At 32.2% G+C, this 8,046-nt stretch overlaps 1 long non-coding RNA gene across 3 annotated transcripts; it reads left to right on the top strand.

The window, feature by feature from the left end:
* Positions 1-2,264: 2,264 nt before the first annotated feature.
* LOC110011440 (uncharacterized) lies at positions 2,265-7,193 on the top strand. Of its 3 annotated transcripts, none has more exons than XR_016065826.1 (6): positions 2,265-2,559; positions 2,668-3,032; positions 3,784-4,166; positions 5,072-5,245; positions 5,355-5,505; positions 5,690-6,662. It is a non-coding gene; the product is annotated as an uncharacterized LOC110011440 (long non-coding RNA). The 3 variants fall into 3 exon arrangements; XR_016065825.1 differs by lacking the exon at positions 2,265-2,559 and adding an exon at positions 6,844-7,193 and having other exon boundaries at positions 2,665-3,032; positions 5,690-5,976; XR_016065824.1 differs by lacking the exon at positions 2,265-2,559 and having other exon boundaries at positions 2,665-3,032; positions 5,690-6,666.
* Positions 7,194-8,046: the final 853 nt, after the last annotated feature.

Here is an 8,046-nt window from a genome sequence, read left to right as displayed (position 1 = left end):
GTTTCATCTTAGATAATTCATTTTTATACAATCATGTCTGTAACTTTGAATACTATCAATAATATATTGTTATTTGTTGAATATTTATATATGTAGCAAAAGGATTTCAAGATTTTGGATTCAATAAATTATTGACAAAACAAGGGCAAAACGGTGGGAAAATATTTAACAGATTTTTAGATGATCGATTTCTTTGCTCTACTTTTTCACTATTATCATGAACTCTAGATATAATAAAATTTCTTAATTGAACTTCAAAAGAAAAAAAAATATTTGTTGATCAATTCATGTATATAATTAAGCTTTTGAACTTATCAAATTATTGTAAAAACATGAATTAAGAAGAGTAAACAGAAGCATGAAGGGTGAGACATATGCATAATTATTATAAATAACAACATATAGAGTAAGACTCTGTAGAAAATTACATAGGACAACAACACTAAAAAGAGCTTAATAAAACTGTTCATTTTTCTTATTTAGGTCACTTTAAAAATAAATTATAACTCATTCAATTAAATATTTCTAAAAAGAAAAAGAAGACTAATGTATTACATATTTTTTTTATTAGAATTGCTATATAGAAATAGTTAAAATTATATGATAATAATTTTTTGTTCAATTATATAAGCACATGTTCTTAAATATTTATTCTTACAATCACAATTTAAATTGAAAATATTTATCCGTGTCTTGATATGGATTTTATACTAGTTAAATATATATTGCAACAAAAATAAAAGTTCCTCATAATTAATGCATGCTATTATGAGGAAATTCAAACTTGTCAATTTTTTGGTCCCAAAAAAATTTTTTGTAGTGTTTTGACTAATAATTTATCTGTTTTATGTTGGTTTTTGGAACTAAGCAAATAACTGTTTTGCAACTTTTGAGAAGCACAACCCCAAGAGTACATTCCTGTTGGTAGGATTCCTCGTTGTCATGCAACTGTATCAATAAGATACCACAGTCTAAATTTGGAGTATATGGATGAGTCTGTCAAGTCATACATGGTGCGTCTTTTGTTATCTATGCAATATTAAAGGACAAAGAAGCAAATTGCCTGCAGAATACTTAGGACGAATATGAGAACCAAAAGAATTATCCAACACCCTTCAGTTGGGTCCTGTAATAATTACTAAGCGTGATTCCCGACATCAACATAAATGAAAAACATCGATCAAAAAAAATATTTATAGAATGGCTACGAGGTAATATGATCCAAACACCATCAAAGATGCTATTAGATATAGTCCCGACCAATAAAAATTTGAACACTATAAATATGTCATCTCTAATTCATTTGAGAGGGGGTTGGACTCTTCTAAAGTTCTTAACCCACCTAAATAGAATAGATGGGTTGCATAGTGGGGGTCAAATAGTGCTTTGTCCAAGATCGAAAAATTCAACTCGAGTCCGAGCTGTCAAAGTGAATGCCTAATAAACCAGGATTTGGCTTAATAACAACCCAAATCCTCCAAGTAAACATAGTCTCAACGTCTATTTTTGATTGGTCATATTTGTGATTGAATCACAAATGTAATTTCTTGTATCGTTTGGTCAAATTTTTAATAATCATCTTTAAAATTACATTATATCAAACCCACATTTTGATAAAAGTTATAATTTATAGCTTTTAGCCGTGCAACAATTATTTTTTGTTTACATATCCATTATGCCAATTAAATAATTTTTAATTCCTTTATTACGCTTGAAAATAAGTTTTGTTTTGAAATTTAATTACAATTTATATTAATATAATCAATTATGAAATTATAAATTCAAGCATTATAATCACTTTTTCTAAAATGAATAACTATGATCAATTTTGCAATCATCAACCAAACTTGACGTTAGACTATTTCCACTTTACAACTTGTCTCCATATTTTGGTATCTCAATTTTTGAAGGAGTAAAAGGGGAGAAGGCAAGGGAAAATGCAGTCTTTTAGTCTTCTACTTTTCTGGTTGATTGTCTTCTTTCTTAATTTTCTTTTACGTTGCTCTTCTTTTCTTTTGCTGGTTTATTTACTCTGATAACTAGCTATCAATTTGTCTCACCAGTCCATCAGTTTCAGTTGTCGTAACTTAGTGTCATGCTGATCTGTGCACAAGAACTATGATGAACATGATCTTATCTATCTTTGTCATTACTTCAGGTGACATTCACGGCCAATATAGTGATCTTTTAAGGCTTTTTGAGTATGGAGGTTTCCCTCGAATATCTTTATATGTGGATGTGCTTGCATGTTTTTCATTCATCTCACACATTACTTAATCTACTTGATTCTTCTAAAATAGCAAGAGAAGAATTAATGTGTGAATTAATGTAGGTTGATACATTGTTTATTATATAACCCTATTTAAATTGTTGTATTGATGATTCCTTAGGCATGTGAAGAAAAAGCCTGTACAATGGATTCTGTGGGTCAAATCCTGAGTCGACAAGATAAAGATGGATGGTATACTGAATAGAAAAAGAAGGCATATGAAACAATGAAACCAAAGAGAATATGAATCCTCACTTCGTCTTATGGAAGAAAAGAAACAACTGAAAGAGGTAAGTCATTACTCAAAACTGCATATGAATATGTTTATATGTGGATGTGCTTGCATGTTTTTCATTTATCTAACACATTATTTTATCTACTTGATTCTTCTAAAATAGCAAGGGAAGCTGTTTACAGCTGCTTCAAAAGCCGAAGGTGCTGAGATGAAAAAATATAAGAAGGAGATGCAGAAGTGGGAAATGGGGAAATATACTCTAAAATCCATTGTAGGTGAAATTGACAAAAAAGTGGTTGAATTGGGATCAATTGGAGGTAGGATCTTTCGTTATTTGTGTTTCTTTCTTTCTTCTTCCTTTGGAATCCACTCACCGCCTTCAAGGCGCCTAAGCTAATTTTTCGCTTTCGTAGCTTAGGACATCTGGTCACAAGGTTTGCAGAAAAAGGGGTTACATATTGCACAACGTCAAACCCCATGGAAAGAACTATTGTATGGACTACGGTAGTTCCTAAAGAAACTTATGTGGTAATTGATCTTCCCCTATTGGTGAACGTTTTTGTGAAGATTCTCTATGTTCTCATTCATTCAATTACCATGAATGCTATTTTAATACCACTTTGCACACATATGGTGTATAAATATCTGAATTAACTAGAATTGTTCCTCTTATCTCTGTTTTCCGATTTCTCTTAAAAGTAATAGTTTTTTGGCTCTTGTATCTAGTCCTGACAGTCTGAATCCTAGTTGTGTCTACTATTATCTTTTGATGTCGAATGACAAAGGATAAAGGGGAAGAACTCATTTAAGGCTCTTTTGGTTCCCGAAAAATTGGGCAGGAGAAAGAGGATGTGGGAGTGCATTTTCAGTGTTACTTGAAAAAATAGTTCTGTTTCCAAGGAAATACGTAAGTCACTAGGATTAGATAACAAATTAATGTAATTGTGCAGCTCTAGCTTAAGTAAGAGTTAACGTAGATTACGTGTTGAACCTCATGCATCGATTGTGCAACTCACCATTCCATATTTCCAACTTTTTTGGGTAAATGAATTGCAGACTTCAATATGTTTAAATGGATTATTCTGCATAATTGATTTCTGTTGCTGCTGAAAGTTATTCTACAGAATTAGTGCACAAAAAATGTGCAGCAGAATCAAGTGAAATGCTGCAGTTTGCCTGTTTCGTTTGCTCCATACAATTTCTGCTACAGCAACGATTTTTTATAAGTGATAGGTTGTCTTACACTGACCTCTCTACTTTTCTCGTATTTTTTCAACAGATTTCTGAAGATGCCTTGGAGACAAAGCACAAGAGAACTAGGAAGCAAATGAGGAAAAACAATATGGACAAAAGAAGAAAAAAGAAACGGAGAAAAAAAGAATATGTGCGGAAAAAAAAAGAAAGAGAAAAAAGCAATATACAGAAAAGAAAGAAGAAGAAAAAGAAACAGAAGAAAAAGGGAATATCCGCAAAAAAAAAAGAAAAAGAAACAGAAAAAAAGCAATATATTCAAAAAAAAAAAGAGAAGCAAAAGAAACAAAAAAAAAAGCAACATCCACTCGCCAACTTGCAGTTGTTGCTGTTGATGCACATACAATTGAGTGCTTGGAAGACAATTTTTGGTGCTCGCAAGATGAAGACACAACTGCTACTGCATGCAAGGTACTTGGTTTGTAGTTTGTTGTTTAAGTGAGATGGCTCTTAGTTAATTTATTTTGGTTATAACAAGTAGTTTCCATTAATAATATGGGAAGTGGCTTGCATAGTTGTTGGTAGTCGTTTATCACCTCCACAAAGTTACTCATAATGCTTGAACAAACTAGATTTTCAAGCAAAAATAGAATCACTTTCTGTGTTTGTGCGGTTGGAACACCCCGAACACTTGTTCATGGAAACTAGTCTTATAATAACAGCGTTGCAATTGAGCACATCACAGCTGGAATTGCGTATAGTAGGCCATTTAGGCCAAAATGGAATGAAAAAGCTCGACTTATTTTTCTGTAATTCTCCACAGATATGTATTGCTTCCTAGGCTTCGAGTTTGTGTAATGCCTGGTGTAGAAACATTATTATTTACTTTATCACACGTGGAAATTATATAAATCTAAAGAGTCTCGTGCTAGTATTTCTTGAAATTCTGTTTGATAAGGATTTTATAGTATATGAAAGTTATGAGAATATGTGTTCTCCGTATGCTCGTTATTCCAATAATTGAGAGAATTCATTACCTCGTAGTTGTATTTTGTTTTGGAGGTTGCCCTAGAAGCTTCCATTCTAGGAGATTGGCTACGTCACGAAAACATTGCTGCCATCTTTTCAGTGACCATACTGAAATATGTGAGTAGTGGTGACATATTGATGGCAGCTAGGATATTTTTGGATCCTTTTGTATTCATTTGACATGCCTGTGACTCGTTTCTTTTTGTGCTATCCAAGAGAGAGAATTTTCATTGATAGGGCTTGATGCCATCTTATCACCTACCATACTAAAATATGTGAATTAATGTAAATTGATCCATTGTTTATTTTATAATCCTATTTAAATTGCTGAATTGATGATTCCTTAGGCATGTGAATACAAAGCCTGTACAATGGATTCTGTGGGTTAAATCGTCAGTCAACAAGAGAAAGATGGATGCTATACAAAAGAGAAAAAGAAGGCATATGAAACAATGAAACCAAAGAGAATATCAAAGGAGGAGATAATTCGTCTAATGGAGGAAAAGAAACAACTCAAAGAAGTAAGTCATTACTCAAAAACTGCATATGAATATGTTTATATGTGGATGTGCTTGCATGTTTTTCATTTATTTGACACATTATTTAATCTACTTGATTCTTCTAAATTAGCAAGAGAAGCTTCTTACAGCTGCTTCAAAAGCCGAAGGTGCTGAGATGAAAAAATATAAGGAGATGCAGTAGTGGGAAATGGGGAAGTATACTCTAAAATCCATTGTAGGTGAAATTGACAAAAAAGTGGTCGAATTGGGATCAATTGGAGGTATGATCTTTCTTGATTTGTGTTTCTTTCTTTCTTCTTCCTTTGGAATCCACTCACCGCCTTCAAGGCGCATAAGTTATTTTTTCGCTTTTGTAGCTTAGGATTTTTGCTACAGCAACGATTTTTTATAAGTGATGGGTTATCTTACACTGACCTCTCTACTTCTCTGGTATTTTTTCAACAGATTTCTCAAGATGCATTTGGAAACGAGCAGAAGAAACAATGAAATAAAGGAATATCCCCAAAAAAAGAAAAGAAAAACAAACTCAAGAAAGCTATATATACAAAAAAAAAAGAAGAAGAAAAAAAGAAAAAAATGCAATATCTACAAGAGATAAGAAAAAGAAAAAAGCAATATCCACTCGCTAACTGGAGTTGTTGTTCTGGATACAGAGACAATGGAGTGCTTGGAAAACATTTTTTGCTGCTCGTAAGATGAAGACACAACCTACGATGTTGCTGCATGCAAAGGTACTTGGTTTGTGGTTTGCTGTTTAAGTGAGATGGCTATTGGTTAATTTTATTTTGGTTATAGCATGTAGTTTCCATCAATAATCTAGAAAGTGGCTTGCGTAGTTGTTGGAGTCGTCTATCATGTCCACAAAGTTACTCGTAGTAAGTCATAATGCTTGAATCAAACTAGCTTTTCAAATAAAACTGGAATCACTTTCTCTGCTTGTGCGGTTGGAACACCACGAACACTTGTTTATGGAAACCAGTCGTATAATAACAGCCTTGCAATTGAGCACATACACCTGGAATTGAGTATAGTAGGCCATTTAGGCCAAAATGGAACAGAACAATTGGCTTATTTTTCTTTAGTTCTCCACTGATATCTATTGCTTCCTAGAATTCCAATTTTTGTAATGCCTGGTGTAGAAGCATTATTATTTACTTTATCACACGTGGAAATTATATAAATTTAAAGAGGCTTGTGCCAGTATTTTAGGAAATTCTGTTTGCTAAGGATTTTATAGTATATGAAAGTCATGAGAATATGTGCTTCCATACGCTCATTATTCCAATAATTGTGTTAATTTATTCCCTCGTAGCTATAGTGTTGTTTTGGAGCTTGCTCAAGAAGCTTCCCATCTAGCAGATTGGGTACCTCATGAAAACATTGTTGCCATCTTTTCACTGACCATACTGAAATATGTGAGTGGGTGACATGTTGATGGCAGTTAGGATATTTCAAAATATTTTTTGATCCTTAGTATTCGTTTGACATGCCTGTGAGAAATTTCTTTCAATTAGGGATTGCCAATATGTGAATTAATGTAAATTGATCCATTATTTATTTTATAATCCTATTTAAATTGTGTATTGATGATTCCTTAGGCATGTGAAGACAAAGCCTGTACAATGGATTTTGTAGGTCAAATCCTGAGACGACAAGATAAAAATGGATGTTGTACAAAAGAGAAAAAGAAAGCATATCGTAGAATGAATTTTGTATCTATTTCCTTACTATTTATATCCTGCCAAATTTATTAAAATATTTTCAAATCAAATAATAAGTCAAATTTATGTGAGGAGCTCAACAACTTAGTTTAAGTATGATCTAAAATTAAATTTATTCTTTATGTAAAGTATTTGGTAATATAAGTAATTTACTTTGTAAAATATATTTTTATATATTGAGCTTGTAAATTGGATGATTTATGAAAGGTTATCTCACACATTATTTAATCTACTTGATTCTTCTAAAATAGCAAGAGAAGAATTAATGTGTGAATTAATGTAGATTGATCCATTGTTCTCATTCATTTAATTACCATGAATGCTATTTTAATACCACTCTTCAAACATATGGTGTATAAATATGTGAATTAACTAGAATGTTGCTCTTATCTCTGTTTTCCAATTTCCCTTAAAAATGATCGTTTTTGTGCTCTTGTTTCTAGTTGTTACATTCTGAATTATGTCTATTATTATCTTTTGATGTCGAATGACAAAGGAATAGGGGATCAATTAAGGCTCTTTTGGTTCCCTAAAAATTGGGCAGGAGAAAGAGGATGAGGGAATGCATTTTCAGTGTTACTTAGATAACAAATTAATGTAATTGTGCTCCTCTAGCTTAAGTAAGAATTAACGTAGGTTACGTGTTAAACCTGATGCATCGATCCTGCTACTCACATCTCATATTTCCCACTTATTGTAGGTAGAGTTCTCTGAGTTAACATATGTGAATATTGCAACTTTTTAGTTTCAGGGTTCCATCGCGTAAAAGCTATTGATGAAGAGAAATAACTTATAGAAAGAGGAGATATTGAATTTTATTGCTCTAAATCTATTTGTGGTGTTGCAAGGAATCAATAGAGGTTCTTTCTCTTGTATTTTGTTGTATGTATACTCTGTCCATTTTTAATTTATCATATTTAAGTGGGAGTAACTCTTCATTCGATGGACTCAAAATCTTTGTCCAAAAGCAGTAAGTTCTGCGATCATTTTGTGGCTTTACTTAAAATATATTGCATTTTCATGTTATCATTTTTTCTTGGGAAGGTTGGTAAATTTTTTATGGCTTTACTTAAAATGTAT

Source organism: Sesamum indicum, linkage group LG6, assembly GCF_026168435.1.
Source record: "Sesamum indicum cultivar Baizhima isolate 11 linkage group LG6, ASM2616843v1, whole genome shotgun sequence".
Classification (NCBI taxonomy): Eukaryota; Viridiplantae; Streptophyta; class Magnoliopsida; order Lamiales; family Pedaliaceae; genus Sesamum; species Sesamum indicum.
Note: the sequence above shows the minus strand (reverse complement) of the source record. Positions and strands in the feature narration are given on the sequence as shown.